The sequence below is a fragment of the Heterocephalus glaber genome, unplaced genomic scaffold (assembly GCF_053883595.1).
Source record: "Heterocephalus glaber isolate CG9 unplaced genomic scaffold, H.glaber_assembly_v1.0 deba00001608, whole genome shotgun sequence".
Classification (NCBI taxonomy): Eukaryota; Metazoa; Chordata; class Mammalia; order Rodentia; family Bathyergidae; genus Heterocephalus; species Heterocephalus glaber.
In genome coordinates, this window is record NW_028258379.1 from 1,241,388 (window position 1) to 1,259,398 (window position 18,011).

The 18,011-nt window shown below is 36.9% G+C and overlaps 1 protein-coding gene across 5 annotated transcripts in view; it reads left to right on the top strand.

Moving 5' to 3' along the window:
* Window positions 1-18,011, top strand: part of Ppm1a (protein phosphatase, Mg2+/Mn2+ dependent 1A) — a 48,426-nt gene that overhangs the window by 19,226 nt on the left and 11,189 nt on the right. Inside the window, exon 1 of one of the 5 annotated variants that reach the window (XM_087195209.1) lies at window positions 16,000-16,056. The exons of the other annotated variants lie outside the window; for them this stretch is intronic. The gene's annotated coding sequence lies outside the window, so the exon portion shown is untranslated. Of the gene's footprint in view, window positions 1-15,999; window positions 16,057-18,011 lie in introns of those variants that run through there. 5 annotated transcript variants of the gene reach the window in all.

Genomic DNA, 18,011 nt, shown 5'->3' on the forward strand with positions numbered 1-18,011 from the left:
AAGTAACTTTTTTCACCTTTGAAATTAACAAATATTTTCCATATTAATATATATATATATTTATATTCTATAGTCATTTTCAATCATACTGTTATCAGGGTTCCAGAGTGCTGTGGACTCCTTCTAGAGATTCTTTCCAGATTCTTGTCCTGAACAGTTGCTCAAGATACATGCAAAAGGCAGCAAGGTTTTACATTTATTAAAGGTAGAAAAGGTACATGCTTGGAGAGTGTGAGCCAAAAGAAGTAGGCTCTGCAAGGTGAGAGCAGATCACTGTGAAAGAGAGCACAGTGGCAAAAAGGTTCATGCCTGCTGTCTTGTATCGCCCATTCTGACGTCAGATCTATGCAGCTATCAAAAACTGCTTAATCGCCTGCTGAAAGACTTGAACATAGCATTTTCTGATTGGTCCCAGGTGCAAGGCTTGATGCTTGTGTCCTGGATCTTTGTGATTGACAGGTCATGTCCACTTACCCAGTCGCCTTGCCAGGCCCTAATTGCCTCTCTCAATTTGTAAAATTCATACAAAACCACAAAAAAAACTGTGCTGGTGTTTTAAGAAGCTTTATAACTCACATGTCTCCCTTTTTATTTTTCCTCAGTGCTCAGGATTAAACCCAGGCCTTGTGCATATCAGGCAGGGACTGTACCATTTTAAAAAGGATATCCCCATCCTTTTTAAAATTTTCTTTTGACACAGTGTCTGGTATCAACTTGGATCCTCCTGTTTCAGCCCCCTAAGTAGCTGAGACCACAGATGTGCTGTGCCATGCCTAGCTTTACCACTGGTTAATCTTGAGATATTTTAACAACCCCCAAGAGAAAGCCTATGCTCATTAGCAATCACTCCCTGTTTTCTTCTTTCCCAGCCCTTGTCACCTTCTCATCTACTTTTTGTCTATAGGTTTGATTTTAGGGGATATTTCGTATACAGTGTAAATAGAATATAGGTAACTTTCATCAGTGATTTTTATCCCTTGTATACATTATGTATGTTTCATAAAATAGCCACCTATGAGTAGGTTAGCAGTTTCTCCCCCCCCCCCCAAAAGGTGTTGCTGCTAGTCATGGTGCCACACACCTGTAATCCCACCATTCAGGAGGTTGAGGCAGAAGGATTGCCCCAAGTTTGGGGACACCTTGAATTACATAGCGAGACCCTACTCAAATAAATAAATAAATTAAAGAAGGTGTTGCCATGAATTCCAGGCCAACCTTGAGTTCATATCCTCCTGCCTCAGCTTACTGAGTGCTAGGATTATAGGTGTGTGCCATCACACCCATCTAGCCTTCTTTCACGGTTTAAAGACTTTACTTCTTGTCAGCCAGGGAAAATTATTCAGTAATTGGGAGGTTGTATCCAAATTTAAGTTGAGTCAAGCTTGTCACTACTGTTATAACAGAGTAGAGGAGCAGGTGCCACTGGTCCTCACTTTCCCTTGGTGCATTCACTGTGGTTCTCGGCAGCCCTCAGCTTTCCCTGAAATGCCTGTATAGTGACCATTTCTCCTCTACCTCAAACTCAGACTGTTATGAATGAGTTCACTGAAATACATTTGCCTTTGCAGCTGCCTTGCCTGGATTCTAACATCTTATTCTCCTATCGAATCCAAGAATGAGGGAGGAAGAATTAAAAACAAAACATAATAGAAAAAATAATTGCTCAGGCTGGGAAGGGACAAATTGGCAAGAAAGGATAAGTAAGGGATATTCAGATTTCAAGGATACTTGCTGTGGCTAGCAGTATATAACTTGCAAGCTGTTTAAGAGAGAATAGGCCTAAAAACAAAAAGCAAAGGCAGTATAATGTGGTAGAAGATAAGTGAAATTTAAATTTTCAGCTCTGAATTTTAAATTTTAATCACATCACTGAAACACAAAGGATAATTCTCTTTTCTGATGAGATTTAGTGCCTTGATATACTTTCTTTCTAGAACTTTGTGTAGGAATTTTGAAGCTGAACTGTAATCATGTGCTGTCTTTAGGATCCAGGGTCTTAAAGTTGGAGCCAGGTCAATCACCAGAAGACTGTCACCATTCTCCTGGACTTTCCAAGGTAGAGCAGGAGAATCCCATTCTGGGTTCCACCCATACTCAGTGGGCTGCACTAGAGGTCTCTCCTCCAGACAAATGGAGCTCATTGAGAAATTGCTTGATTTCATAGATGAGAGGCTTTCTGGTTAGATCAGAATTGTTAGTGAGACTTTAGGGGCAGTCAGTAAGTGTCCCGAGAGTGTCAGAAACTCGCATATAAAATAAAGTCAGTAAAATCTTGTAGTAAACAAACGAAATTTTCAGGAAGGAAATTGAACTATTAGAAACTCTTAATACCTGTATTTGACCAGTTAGATACTGATTTTTAAACTTTTATTTAGTTCTTTGTGTCAAAAATATTGCCTAGAATCTTTTGTATATAATTTTTTAAGAAGCAAATAGTAAAGATGAGATTATTTAACAGATAAAATTATTATCTGATTTAAGGTTTATTAGTAATGAAAACTAAGTTTATAAAACATGTTTAATAACAAGAATTCCTTTATAAAAGATTTCCTCTACATAAATCTTTGTAACTTTTATTGTTGAACTGCATTACAGGTGGAGAAAAATTTGTCAATGTAACTAGCTAACCTTCAGGATTCAGTTTTGTTAAAGTATATTGAATCAAAGGAATTTGGGAGAATATTTTTAGTCCTGAAGGAGATTAGAGGAATAGGCTAGAGATGTTTCTGTAGGGGCTGGGGATTTAGCTCAGTGGTTTCGCCGCCTGCTGCACAAGCACAAGAACCCAAGTTCGATCCCCGGTACCAAAAAGAAGTAGAAATGGAGATGTTTCTGTAAACTGCAAAGTAGTAGGCCCTATAAGAAAACTTCTACCTCTAAATAAAGTAACATTTAGAAATTTAAATATTGCTGTGTTTGATAGGTGTTTAGAAAACATGAAGTATTAGAGAAGCATTTGTTAAACAAGATTAAGCTGTCCTATGTAGATTAAGGTACCATTATTTTGCTCCTCTTTTCTGATTCTTTCAATACAATAAATACTGATACTGGGCCGGGGATTCAGCTCAGTGGTTTTGCCACCTGCTGCACAAGCGCAAGGACCCAAGTTCGATCCCCGGTACCAAAAATAAATAAATAAATAAAATAAATACTGATATTAATACTGGTATTACCAGTCCGATTATTTAAATACAGAATGACCAAAATTGGCATGTTATTTTCATTAATTTTTTTTTTTTTTTTGGTACCAGGGATCGAACTTGGAACCTTGTGCTTTCAAGGCAGGTGGCAGAACCACTGAGCTAAATCCTCAGCCCTATTTTCATTAACTTTTATAAGATAATATAACAGGAAATAAAATAACAATTTTATCAAATTTATTCAATGTAAGAATTGACTGGTTGAAATGACACCTGCTGGAGCGACACTCAAAACAGTAAGCATGTAAACACGCTGCCCGAGTGCTTCTTGGGATAAACTGTTGATGGTTAAAGAACTCTGCTCCTACCTTACTTAGCTGGGGAATTGATGTGAACAGTTACATATTTAATAGACCTTCGGCTTCGGCCCTATTAAAGTTTTCAGGAATGTCCAGGTGTTAAACTTCTTTAGAGCCGACCTCTGTAGGATGTTTATGTTACTCACACATCCTTCAGAAAGATAAAAGTAGCCCTTTTATTTACAGGAAGTATGTTTTCACTCCTTTGCCAACAGTGGTCATTATATTATACCTTGGAGACAATATGTAAAAAGTAGATGTTAGTGGCTAGTGAGGTTGATCGTTGGACAATTTATTAGCCATTTTTATTTTATTCATTGAATTACCTGTTCATGTTCTTAGCCCATTCTTTTCCTTCACAGTGTTCATTTTGATTGTCTTATAGGTCTTTTATCTTAGAAATATGAACTCTGTATGTTGCAGACCCTTACAGATACTTGCCTTTCAGGTTTACGAGCTTTTTTTTTTTTTTTTTTTTTTATCAGGGATCAAACTCGGAACCTTGCGCCTACAAGCTTTGTTTTACAGTGTAGAAGTTTTTCTCATCTTCAGTCACTTTGTCTGGGATCAGTCTTTTCCCTTGTGCCATTACTGTCATCCTTAGAAAATTCTTCCCTACCTTAAGAATACAGAAATATTTATCTAGATATCCTGGTATGGTTTTATTACTAGTATTTCAAACATAAATCGTTAATCTTCTGGTATCTATTTTAAGAAGTGAGGCAGAGTTCATCTGCTCCAACACCAATTGTTGAATCTCTGTTCCCACAGCTCCTTTTGAAGTCTTAGTTGTACTCTGCTGATCAATTTCTTGTACATCAGCATTGCCTTTTAAGAGACCAATTAAGATCAAGTTTGTTGTTTGTTGTTTTGTCTATTGACATATTCTCTCATACATACTTTCTAATCATTTTATCGAGGTCTGAGAATCAAAGGCTCAGCTGTAATTATTTTGAATGTATTGAAAATTAATAGCCATTTTTATAATAATGAATCTCTTTCTCAGAAAAGTTTTTATTTGAAAGCCTTCTTCTTAAAAATCCTGAATATTTCTTGTTAATTATTTACTTTTAATTGCCATTTTTTCTCTCCCCCTCTCCCTTTTCCTCTCTCTCCCTCTTTTTCCTGTCTTTCCTGAAAAAAAAAAAAATTTGAAAAGATACTGGGGATTGACCCAGCACCCTCACTTGCACCGAGCGCCCGCCCCCCCCCCCCCCCCCCCCCCCCCCCGCAAACAGGGTCTCACTAAGTTGTCAGGCTGGACTGGAACTTGTGATCCTCCTGCCCGAGCCCATTAGAGTGCTGGGAGTATAGCTGCACTGCCATGCATGGCTCTCTTAATTTTCTCGGTGCTTATTGTTCATAATTTTCTTATATGATTTTATATGTAGTCTGATTACTCTTTTGAACTATTTCCCCTGGGTGTTGTTGTTTGTTTGGGGTTGGGCTGAGTTTTTTGAGACAGTTGTGCTGTGTAGTCTAGGCCAGCCTTAAACTTAACTACATAGCTCAGGCTGGCTTCAAAGATCCTCCTGCCTCAGTCTCCGAAGTTCTGTGATTACAGGCATGAGTAAGTGTTGTTTTTTGAGTTTGCCATCATGTTACTAGCTCCAGATAATAATCTGATCTCTTTTTATAATTTTGCATCTTTTTGTTTATGTTGAGTGCATTGACTAGTCTTTTGAGACATTGCTAAATTACAGGTATAATAGTAGGCAACCTTGTTTTTTCCTTACTGTGAATTGTGCTAATCACAATGCTTTCTCTTTCACTTGAAGTGTGAATTAGCATATTAGGGAATGAATGAATTTTACCAAATCTCTTATCATGTGACAAGAGTTTGCTTTGAACTTTAAATAGCCTGCCTAATGTTGGCTCATACTTAACATTCTTAAAGTGAACCCTACCTCATGATTCGTAATGTACATTTTACTTAGGACTTTTTTCATTTGTGTTAATGAGCACATCTGGACCATAGTTGTTTGGGGTTTTTGTTGTTGTTGTTGTTGTTGTTGTTTTTGTGCAGCCTTTGTCAGTTTTATATTAGGATTATGGTAAAAAGTGGGAAGTTTGTTTTTTTCTTGATCTCTAGGTTATTTGGGAGTTAGACAGTATGATCCTTTAGGGCTTACAAAATCTTGGTTTTGAGATTTTCTTGACTAGGTGAAGTTTTATTTTTAATTGTTTTATTTTGAAAGCAACTCAATATAAAGAAAATTTGCAAAAAGGGTACAAAGAACTCCCATTATTTAAATGATCAGTTATTAGTATTTGCCACATGTGTTCTGTCAACTCTTTTCATTCTGTGTGTGTGTGTGTGTGTGTGTGTATGTAGATACTCTTCTGGCACGTAGGTGCACACCTGTGCCTGCACACACATACATTTTATTATTTTTGGGGTTTACTGAATCATTTAAGATTATGAACATCATGACGCTTTATTCTTAAATATTTAAATGTGTATCTTTTAAGAACTAGGACATTTTCTTATCAAATTTAGGAAATCTAATATTTATTCAATAATATTATGTATACATACCCATATTCGGATCTTACTCCTCCACTACATACCCCCACCCAGGTCAGGCTGTAGTTCTACATTCCACTTTGTCATCATATCTTTTTAGTGTCTTTTAACCTGGAGTGGTTCTTGAGCCTTTGTAAAAGTTTTTTTGTGTTTGACAAAGTTTGAAGTTTTTTGAAGGGATAGTTCTTTGATAATGTTCTCATCTTGTTTCAGCTGCTGCTCTTTGTTCAGAACTTCTTTGGGGAAAAGAAATTAATATGCTTTCCAAGAATCATGTTAAACTTCCACGCTTTTAAATTTATTAACATAATTCTACAGTGTGTTTCATTGAAAATGAATTTCCTGTTAGTGTAAGGTATGCATGTATACCCTATTTTGTTTCCAATTTTAAATAATTGTTTTCCTCAATCAGACTAGCCAATAGATTACCTATTTTATTCATTTTTTTTCTTCTAGAACTGTTTTGCCTTAGTCTATTATAATCCTTTAGCATTTTCTTGTGTTTTGTGTGTGTGTGTGGTTGTTGAGTTGAACATTTAGTGTGTTGATTTTCTTTTTTTTGCTTTTGCTTTTTTTCTCCTGGTATTGGGGATTGAACCCAGGTGCACTGTACCACTGAGGTGCATCCCCAGCACTTTTTTTAGTTTTTATTTTGAGGCAGGGTCTCACTAAGTTGCCCAGGCTGGCCTCAAACTTGCCATCCTTCTACCTCAGCTTCTCAAGTAGCTAGGATCACAAGCATGTGCCACTGCACCCAACCTTTTTATTTTATTTTATTTTGAGTTTTAAGTTGAATATTTAATATACTATTTTTTAAAACAAAATAGGACCTGGACATGGTGGTGGTGCATGCCTCTAATTCCAGCGTTCAGGAGACTGAGGCGGGATTGCCATAAATTTGAGGCCAATCTGGATTAGAGTGAGTTCAAGGCCAATCTGAACTATACAGCAAGACCCTGGCTCCAAAAATACATATATACATACATAGTTTGATTATGTCTCAGAATCTGATAGGAACCTTTTCTCTTTATTGTTCCTACATATTCTGCAGTTGTAGAAGTAAACTCAAAGTGAAGCGGTTTAGGAGCATACTTTAAGCAGTTTCTAGATGTTTGAGATTTTCTTTCATTATTCTATTAACATCATAATGTGATCTGTACCATTTCATTTGCTTTTCTTTGAGTTTCTTATTTCAGCTAATCTCTTGATTGTGCAAATGTGATTTTTCAGAAACAGGGCCTGTGCTGGCATGTTTGTCTTTCTGTTACTTTCACATATAAATGGCAAATTTGCTGGGTATGAAAATTCTTGGAATAAATTTCTTTACCCACATTTGTAGGCCATTACTTCATTATCAACTATCGCCTGATGTTACTAAGAAGTCTGAGGCCACTTGGATTTAGGATTTTCCCTTTTCTTCCTTCTCTAGTCTATTGGGATAGGTTATGGTCTTCAAATTTAATACTTTTGCCAAATTGTGCTTTGATGTTGCTCAGTTTATATATAATTTATTTTGTACTCTATGAAGATAATTTCCTTCAGTTAGAGTTTTCTCTTTCTTCCAAATTTATTTTCTCTTTCATTAATTGATTTTCTTTTTGCCGTGTACTGGTTAAGCTGATGAATCGGCATTGTGTATATTTTCTTTCCAGTCAGTTCACATTTGTCTCTGTGGTTTCTTTTGTGTGTCTGAAGTTTTTTTGACCTCCTGTTGACTGTTTGCTACAGCGTCTTCACTCCTCACTGTTGTTTCTCATGCCATTTAAAAGATTGCCATGAGTTTTAAAATATCTTAAATGTCTTTTCTTAGCTCTTTTAAATACTCTATATTCTAGTTTCTTGTTTTTCATCTTTGTTTCTCAAACTAGATTTTCTTTAATTTTCTTGTATGTAAATTGTTTTTCTTTTGTTCTCTAGGGTAAATCAGACTGACATGTTCTTGAATACATTTTAAAAGTTAATAGGTTTTATTTTGGAGCCTGTATATTTGGGTTCTGTAAATTTTGTTTCTGTTTTCTATTTAAAGAGTAGCAATTTTCTCTGTTGTTTGCCCAAAAATAGTGTGACTAAGACATTTGTTGGATCTCAGGTTTCCTGAATACCATTTTTGTCTTCTTAAAATTTAAACTGATGGGCTGAATTATAAAAAATTATTATATTAGTTGGGAAACTCAAGTTTTTTGAGAGAAGCAATAAGGAGCTGGTCTTCTTAGCTTGTTATAGGTATGGCTGCAGATTTCCATCTTCACCAGTTTCAGATTTTTCTTTCCTAGCAGGAAGACTTGACTATTGGGTATTATATTAGTTCCTATGGCTATCATGTTACCACAAATTTTGTGGTTTAAAACAATGCAGATTTATTGTTTTCTCTTACACTCTGGAGGCCACAAGTCCAAAATCAGTTTCACTTGGCCAGTCCAGAGGTCAACAGCAATATGCTCTTTCCAGAGGCTTCAGCGGAGAATGCATCTGTTCTTGTTTTTTCTACCCCAGTGGCTTTCAGTCATGGCTCCAACCTTCAAGGCTACCATCATCACATCTCTCTGTGATGTGTATCAGGTCTTCTCTGCCTCCCTTATAAGGAGGCATGATTGCATTTGTAGACCTCTGGCTATTCCAATATTCTATCAGGAGATTCTGTCGTGATTCTTAGTTTAATTACCTCTACAAAGACCATTTTTTCAAATGAGGTAGCATTTACATACACGATTAACACCTGATATCTTTGGGAGACATCATTAGCTTACCACTTACAAGTGTAAGCCACATTAGTCAATAATGGGATCAAAGCTGTGTAGGTTGTGTGCTGTATTTTAGAATCACAAACATTGTCCTCCTGACCAGGATGTAAACTCAGGTGCCATATTGGAACAGATGAAATGCACTAGGAGTGTGAGGGCTCTGGAGAATGCACGTGGCTCTAGGGAGAGGGCTAACAACGTAGGTGAGGTCAGATTTAGGCTGTGAGCTTGCAGACCTAGTTCATCATTGCATTTTTGTTTTTTCGTTTCATTTTTACAAGTTGATCTTTCTGTAGTAAAATAGTCTTGTCTCAAAATCTTCATCTTGGTATTAAGAAATAAGAGTTTTTAATAGGGAATTTAATCAGCATAATTTTAGATAACTTAATTTACTGACAATGTTTATCAAGGTATTCCTAGAACTTTAGTCTTTTCACTTTTTTTGATGGGGGTGGGATTTTTTGGTTTTTGATCTCTGGTATTAGATAATTGAGCACTTCTAAGTGCTTTTTACTTTGTAATTTTGTTTTTCAAGATGTATTTTTAAGAATTTAGGTTACTTTTTCTGTAAAGGTTAAACTGATAAAGTCTTACAGAGATAAGCTTGGTTTTAGAGCATAGTGAGTGATACTTGCTTGGCTGTTTTGTTTTAAATAAGATATAAGTGTATGTTTTGTGTCCTTGTGTGCCTTAAAATGAAGAATAGTTTGGGGGATTATGTTATTCTAGGTTCACAAACTTATTCTTAGAACTTTATTTTCTGATGTCTTTTAGGATTCAGTTTTACATTTGAGGTGCCAAATACCAATCTGATACTCTTTGGTGAAAATTACGTAGAGAATTTTATATTTTTCTTTGATTCCTTGAATTCCTGTAGTTGTGAGCAACTAGGAATGGGTTTTAAGCAGTGAATCCAGTGAGCTTTATAGGTTTAAAAATATTTCAGCTGAGGAATTTTTCTAAAAACCTAATTTATAGCCTCTATGTTCTCCATTAGTAAGTTTTTTATATGTTTAATTTCTCCCTGTTGCTGAATTTTTATTATTTGCATCTGATTTTCCTTTCAGTTCACTTATCCAGCAAATGTTCTACAATGTGCTGTATGCTGGGGAATTGACCTAGGGAATTCAGAGAAAGGAGGCTGTCCCGAAGAACTGATGCTGAAGTTCAGATCTGAAGAGTGCATAGAAATTAGCTAAACTAAGAGCGGAAGGAGTAGGCTTTTAGGTAGAAGAAGTGGCAGTTGTTTATCTGTTTGCAGGAAGGAAGGATGGTGAGTTTTGTGTAGTGTTATGAAAGCCCTTACGGCTGGGGTGGAGACTGGCCGGAGGGCAGAATGGAGTGAGATGAGGCTTGAGAGTGAGGGGCAGGCCTACCTGCTTAGGGCCTTCGTGGGAGTCATGTCAAGCAGTTCTTTCTCCCACAGCAGTGGAAAGGCATCAGAAATCTTTAAGTACAGATGTGCCTTGGTGCTAGCTTGCACGAGAAAGGACAAAATAAACTTGTTCTGCAGAGAGGATTGATGCTCACCTGGAGGCCAGGGTGCAACAGGAAGACAGTAGACAGACTTGAGAATATTTGGAAGGATAATCTGTGGGACTTGATAAAGGACTAATGAGACATGAGGTGGAGAGACATGTCAAAGATGTTCTTGGTTTCTGTTCTCCTGTTTGGGTGATAGTTTCATTCACTGGTAAAAGCCAGAGACATTTGAGAGGGTACTTAGGCGGCATAGAAAAGAAGGCCTAGATGAAGTAAGCCTTGAGGAATGTCAGTATTTCATGGCCTGGGATATGAAAATGAGCTTGCAGAGGAGACAAGGATAGCAAGCTATGGGTAGGAGGAAAGTCAGGAGTATGTAGCATTTTGAAAAGCCAGTATTTCAAGGGGGATTGTTCTGTTGAATGCTGTCAGGAAAACTCAATTAGGCCACAGCTAAAAATGTTCATTGAATTAAGTGACTTGGAGCAGCTTGATTTGGTCAAATGGCCAGACAGTGTTTTGGAGCATCAACACTTTCACCAAGAAGTTTAATGATACAGGAAGGAGACAAGCAGGTGGGTAGCTACGAGGCTTTGAGTCACATGAAGACTTACTTTTAATGGGTGACACACTGAAAGAGAAGTAAGTATAAAGGAGAAAAAGAGGAAAATAGTGTAGGCTTCCTGAAAAAACATGTAAGATGTGTGAGATGCTGTTAAAATGTGAACTCCAAAGCTCTAGTAGAGAGATGTGTTTCATCAGTGAGAGGGCAGAGTCCTCTATTGGAACAGAAACATATGAGGAGACGATGGGGTCAGAAAGAATTCCCGTGAAGTGATCTACTCATTTATTGATATCCCCCCATGGTATCAAATCTGCTACTCATTGTCATTATTGCAACTCTAAGTTCAGTGACGTTTTTATTTCCGTGAGTCTACAGTATTTTCATAGTGCCTTTTTAAAAATCAACAGCTTGCTCAGGGTGTGGTGGTGCGTGCTTGTAGGGAGGCTGAGGCAGGACAATTGCTCCAGGTTCTAGGCCAGCCTGACCTACATAGCAAGACGCTGTCTCAGGAAAAAAAAAAAACAACAGCTTCTGATTGTTTTATTCATTCAATCTCATATCTTGATTGGTATTTTCTAGTTTGGAGCTAAAGAAGCTTTTCGGAGCAAAAAGTCAGCATCTCTTTTTCTTCTGAGAGCTAGATAGATAGATAGATAGACAGATAGATTGATAGATTGACAGAAAATATATATAGTTTTCCTATTTTTTATATTTAATACCAGAATTGGCTTTGCCACTAATTATAGTTTGTTCCTTTCTCTCCCTTTTCCCCTCTCCCCCTCCCACCCCCACTTCTTTTCTCTCCCTCTCCCTCATAGGCCTTTTGTCTTTGGAAAAGGAGAACAGAGTACAAATTCAGAAACCCAGGTCCTATTTTCAGCTGAACCAGCTTTATAACCTTGGGCAAATTATTCTATTCCTCTGCACCTTCTCATTTGTAAGATAGGCCTAGATCATTTCTGCATTTTGGCTCTTGATTACACGTTTCCAAAATCAAATTTATAAATATAATTAGGTATAATCATTTTTAAAGGAATCAGTGGGAAATTTCGTATTTCAAATGGCAAGAAAAAATATCCAAAGATTACCCTTTTTTAAAAAAAAAAATTTGCTGTAGTTTTACTTGCTTTTTCATTACAATAAGATAACCTTGATATGACTTGTTGTATTACAATATATAATTTATTTCTGTGTCACATAGCCTAGGAAGTTAAAAGTGCTTTGGAGTCCTAAATTCTCTTTTATTGAATACCATTGATTTCTTAATATACATTCCGGAGGTCAGCTGACTGACCTCATCTTGGAGAGCAAAATTCACTCACGTATAGGCATTAGTTAGGAGTGTGGAATATGAAGATTTGGTAGCCCTAGTTGACTTACATTCCATATCCCACTACAAGCAACTTCTTATACACCGTTGCCTATGCTGTTAACCAGTGTTTCCTTCTTTCCCCTCTTGCTTTATATATTTTTCACTCTGGCTTTACCCTCAGTCCTAAGTTCTTGTCTTTTACAGGTCTACTTCCTCCACATTTTATAATTAAACCTATCTCAGTGCTGTCAAAGGTCTCTCCTTTGGTAGAGTTACTTGTTTGGCATTGATCTTTTACTATTGGGGTGTATTGTTTGAGCTTTACCCCATATCTTAAATATCTCTCAAAGAAGTAGTTTCTCAGAAAAAGCAGGGCTTGTCATAAAAAATAATTCTACTATCAATTACTAAGAGAATATAATTTTCTCCATATTGCTTACATGTATCTGTATTTTGTTCTGTTTATGGATCCTGGAGAGGTTCTTTGTGAGATTACATGTCCATAGGTAAACAGAAAAATGTCTTGTAGAGTTCAACTTTGAGTTATTAAAAATATTGTTTAGTGTAATTTAGAGTGAATTAAACCAAATGATCATATTCAAGACTGCTACAATGGTTAGATCAGCTTTGCTTTTTTTTTTTTTTTTGGTACCAGGGATCAAACTCGGGTCCTTGTGCTTGTGAGGCAAGCAGCGGAACCACTGAGCTAAATCCCCAGCCAGCTTTGCTTTTTAAAAAGGCAATGCAAACATACCAGTTAAAAGATACTTTTTCTAAAAAAAAAAAAAAAAAAAAAAGACAGTGGCTAACCTTTAAAGAATGGCTTCCTGGCCCAATTCTAGAAATATTCAATTAGAGATTAGTTTGGTTTTAAAAGACACAAAATAAGGCCAGGCATGGTAACGCATGTTACCATGCTTTAATCCCAGCACTTGGGAGGCTGAGGCAAGAGGATTGCCATGAGTTCGAGGCCAGCCTGGGCTACATAGTTTAAAGCCAGCCTGAACTGCATAGCAAGACCCTGTCTCAAAAAAATCCAATGAACGAAAGAATGAATGACACAAAATATTCACCAAATTTTCTGATTATATCTAAGATGTATTCAGTCTTATTATTGTAATACTTTGTTCTCAAAAGTTCGGCTCAGCTGTTAGTGTTTGTACTGTGTAATGATGAAACCAGCATATACTGAAGTAGATTTAACACTAGGGCAAGGACAGGAAGGTAACTCAGTGGTACAGTGCTTGCCTGCTGCCTGACACCTGAGGCTAACAGACTCTCATGGGCAAATTGAATCCCCTTGGGGCTATTTATAGATATATGCCAATTTAATAATTTGACTAAATAAGACACTTATTAGTAGTCCACTTATGCAGGAGGACTATGTAAAGGTAGTATTCAGAATAAGTAATTACTTTGTTATTGTATTTACATAACCAGCTGCTGTATTTATATAACTTATAGTTGACTGCTTCACCAGCACCCTACAAATTACTCAGAACCCAAAGAGATTAGGTTTCTGAATTGCCTTTTTTTATCTTTAAAGAATTATTTGGTACTGTACTTTCATATGCATATCTGGAAAATAACTTCTGGACTTGTTTATAAAACGGAGACTAAGATCCCTATTAGGTGAGGTAAGAATCTAGATGTGGCTGTGTGGGTAGGAACATAATAATAGTTAATCAGTTTCCGTTTGCTGAGTGCCTCCGTTTTGCAGGGTTCTGTCTGGCTACTTTGCCGTCATTGCCTTATTTAAACTTTGCACCGACATTCAGAGGTAGGCATTAATACGCCCATTGTATAGATGAGGAAGTTGAGGGACTCTAAAGTAGAAAGGATCAAGTATCTTAAGCATAGTGCCTCCCAACCCTCCATCCTAGTTAGGGGAATTTCTACACAAATGAAACAAGTTGCTGTTGACCTTCAGTAGGTAGCTTAGCCTCACTGCAGCTCAGTTCCTTCCTTTAGGGAAAGAATCATAATACAGTAGTAACACCTATCTTTTAGGATTCCTGTGAAGATTAAACATTGACTACCACATATAAAACTTAAGAAAGTGCTTGGCCAGTAGTAACCACTTATAAATGTTAGGTGGTAATTACTAAGCCCGTAAGCACTTCATCTCTAATTGCTCAGAGGTAAGGTTGTGAGCTTTAGAAAGAATGAGAAATCCAAGATAACCCATCTAGAGGTTAAATAAGTTTTAAGAGAATCTTAGGTGCTTTTAAACAATTTGATTTCCTGTTTTTGTTGTTGTTCTTTGGCTTGATTTCCTTTTGACTTTTTAATAAAAGTAACCTTTGAAAGGAGTTCAGTTTACCTTAGATGAAGCACAGAAAAATTAACGGTAAAACAGGTTCCCAAAGTTTGTTACTGCATCTAAGTCCAGGAACCATCGTTTACTGGTAAAGTTAAGTCCCCCTTTTGGACCTTTTCCTGAGCTGTTCTATTCTTCTTCCCAGAGAGAATCAAGTCATTGTCAAGCTTCCTCCTGTGTGTTAGGCTCTATTCTAAGTGCAGAGGACATACCAATGAATTAAACAAAAATCCCTGCTGTCGTGGTGCTTGTGTCTATTCTAAAGCTGGTGTGTATTCTGCCTGTCCTTGTTTTTATGTACTTTAACCCTAATTGTTTTTGCTGCATTATTCAGCATATTGCCATGTGTTGTTTTTAAGAAATGTCTGTTTTGATATAGGTATGTCTGTTTTGCTAAATATTCCATTATTTATCTATTCTACTTTCTAATGAGCAGTTAGATTGTTTCTAATATTTGTTACTACAGTTCTCCAAAAAGATCATTGCACACATCACTTTGGGCAAATGGGAAGGATTTTTAATTTGGTTTAATTTGGTTTTTTGAGACAGGATCTTACTAGTTCAGGCTGGCCTCAAACTTGCAGTCTTCCTCCTTCAGCCTCCCAAGTGCTGAGGGGGATTGCAGGCGGCAGCATCACCACACCCCACTGGCAAAGTTACTGAAAGGTAGCACGCTGAGAAGTGCAGACCTTCGCTTAGTAATGCAAAATGCACATCTGGAACAGAAACTTCAGGAATAGTACTGTTGTGGAAGTTAGATCAGTAGTAGAACACTCCCCTGCCACAAGCAAGGTCTTCGTTCAGTCCCCAGCAACAGAAGAATAATAATATTTACTTACTCTTGCCACCTGGGATGCATTTTATTCCATCTTTTAAAGACACAGGGCCTCATAAAACCTACTAAGTTGATTTCATCATGTAGGTGTCCACAGTTTATGAAACATTGCTCTGAAATGCATAATTAGGAGTGAAATTGAGTTGATGCTCATGTACATCTTCAGCTTCACTAACTTCTGCTGTTAGCAATATAGGGGAATTTCCTTTTCCTCACTCTTACCAACTCTTGATTTTGCCACATGCACAAGACATGACATTTTGTTTTAAATTTACCTTCCCCTATTTACTAAGGAAGTATTGACAGTGTTTTTTAATGTATATCGTGCAGGACTGGTGGTGTAGGTCAGTGGTAGAATGTTTGTCTAGGGTGTTTCGGTGAAGCTAGCTCTAGGTTCAACATTCAGTACTGAAAAAAAACAAATTTTGGACTTAAGCTGGTAACCAAGAAGAAACATTAGTATGACCAACCCCTCCCTCTGGCAGAAAATAAATAGCTTAAGAAGTATATAATAATAACGTCTATGTTATAGTTACGCTGTGCTCAACACTTTATGGAGTGAATTCATTTAGTCTTATAAGAACCTTAGCAGCTTCTTACACAGATGGAAAAATTCAGAAAAGCAGTCACACAGTTACAACTGGTGCAGTGTTGTTAAATAGAACTACAGTGTCAGCCCGGCTTGGTCTAACTACATAATGTATATTCTTTAGGACTTTATGTTGTGAGGAATTCTCAGAAGAGGAGTGTTTGTCATTCCCGCTCTCTCTCGTTGGTATGTTTGTTAAATACAGTTGTTTCTGAGTTTCCCTCAGGCCTTTTATTTTACTTTTTTTCCTAAGAAGGAGCTTTGCTCTTGGGAAATTTCTTCTTGTCATTTCTAGCGTAGGATGGTGATCTTGTAGCCTAGTATGGTGGTCTTGATTGTTCTCATTTTGAGCTCATTTTCTCTTTGGCCCTTACCTTTTATCTCTTTTCCCTCACGTTCTACACCTCAGGCAATACATCTTATCCCACCACCCCTGTGGTTTGCAACCTTGCTTTGCCTCAGAGTCACATATGAAAATTTAAATACACAGATGTATAGGTTCCAGCCATATTCTGGAAATTTTGATTTGGAAATCTTTTCAGAAAGTTCACAAATAAACCTGTAGCATAGCCATGAGTTGAGAGCCATTGGCTTAGTGGTTAATGGTGCTTTAAAGTCAGGCGGATTTAAAATAGAGTTCCTATATTCCTTTAAATTTACTAGTTGAGTGACATTAACTCAATTCTTTAATTTTGGCTATTCTTTATAGATTGGCGTTAATATTAGTGTTCACCCTAGAAAGTTGTTGATGAGATTAAATGAGGTCATGTTTGTAGATGTCAGAATGATTTAAAATTCTTAAACATTGTCTGCTAATAAGATTTCATCCTTCCATTATCCTTTCTCCAGTCAGAATACTCTGCCATTAATGTACATGAATATGGTATCAGAAAAGTAATCTGATAAATACCACCATACCAGATGACTGATGGCTAGTTTCATTGTTTACCTTCCATTTGGAGACTCTTAGGGACAGAGGGGGAGGCAAAAAAATTTTTTTTTAATTTATTTTTTTTAAACAACAGTCAGCCCCTCTCTTTGCTTGTGTATCATTTTGGCCCTTGAAAAAGAAAGGGTTTGGAAAAGTTGCTGAGAAAACAAACATTTTTGTTTCTTCATAGAGGCTTTTTATTCCCTTTTCTCTCCAAGCTTAGCATTACCAACATCTTCAGTCCTTCTGGTTTCAAAACTGCCTATGATTGAGCTTATCCTACTGCCTGACTCTTCTTTACCTCATTCTGTACTCATTATTCTATCCTGCTCCCAGATTGCCTTTAATTCAATTGTCACTCATTTGATTGCATAGACCCCAATTCTCTACTTTCCTAAGCTATTACTCAACTAAAGGCCAACCTACATGTACATCATTACCAAGTATCTCTTTTTTCTTGTGTGGGCCCATTCCAGATGAGGGAGTAAACTTGAGTGTTATATCTGTATATAATAAGCTTTGTCATTTGTATGTATAATTGTTTGCAACTTGAAAGTTGAAGCAGGACCACTTGCAGTAATTAATAACTTACTGGCTTTAATCAAACACTGAAAAATCTGATGGAAGAAGCAGAATTTGTTCTAGGGTGTTGTTTAAAGGGTGAGTATATAGGTTGGTTTGGTTTTCCCTAAGTAAAGAGGAAAGGCAAGGGATTCGAGTTAAGGAGACTCACATGAGCAAAGGCTTAAAGGAAGGAACATGAAAATTTGGACCACTGTGAGTAAATCATTTTTTGCTTTTTTAGAGGGTAGATAATAGCAGGAATGAAACTACATAGTTTTGAATCAAACTCTGAAAATTCCTGAATGTTTGAATTAGTAGGCTTTCGTATGACCTGTGGATTCATTTGGTTTTTCTTGATTAATACACACACAACTTAGTTCTGATTACATGTGTTCTTGTTCCTTAAATGCAGTGCTTGGCACATATAAGTTGATAGCCACTGCCAGGTGTCTGTTGACTTTAAGTGGTTGTGCCATACCGTCACATCAGTTCTTCATCCCAGTGCTATAGTTCTCTCTGCCTACTGTCCATTTTGAGCTGTGCTTGATCAGTCTTTCCTACCAGTTCTTTGTTAATCTCCAGATTCCAAGTCAGCAGTGTAATCAATGTCTGCTTATCATAAGAGTTGTAAATTCTTATTTAAAGC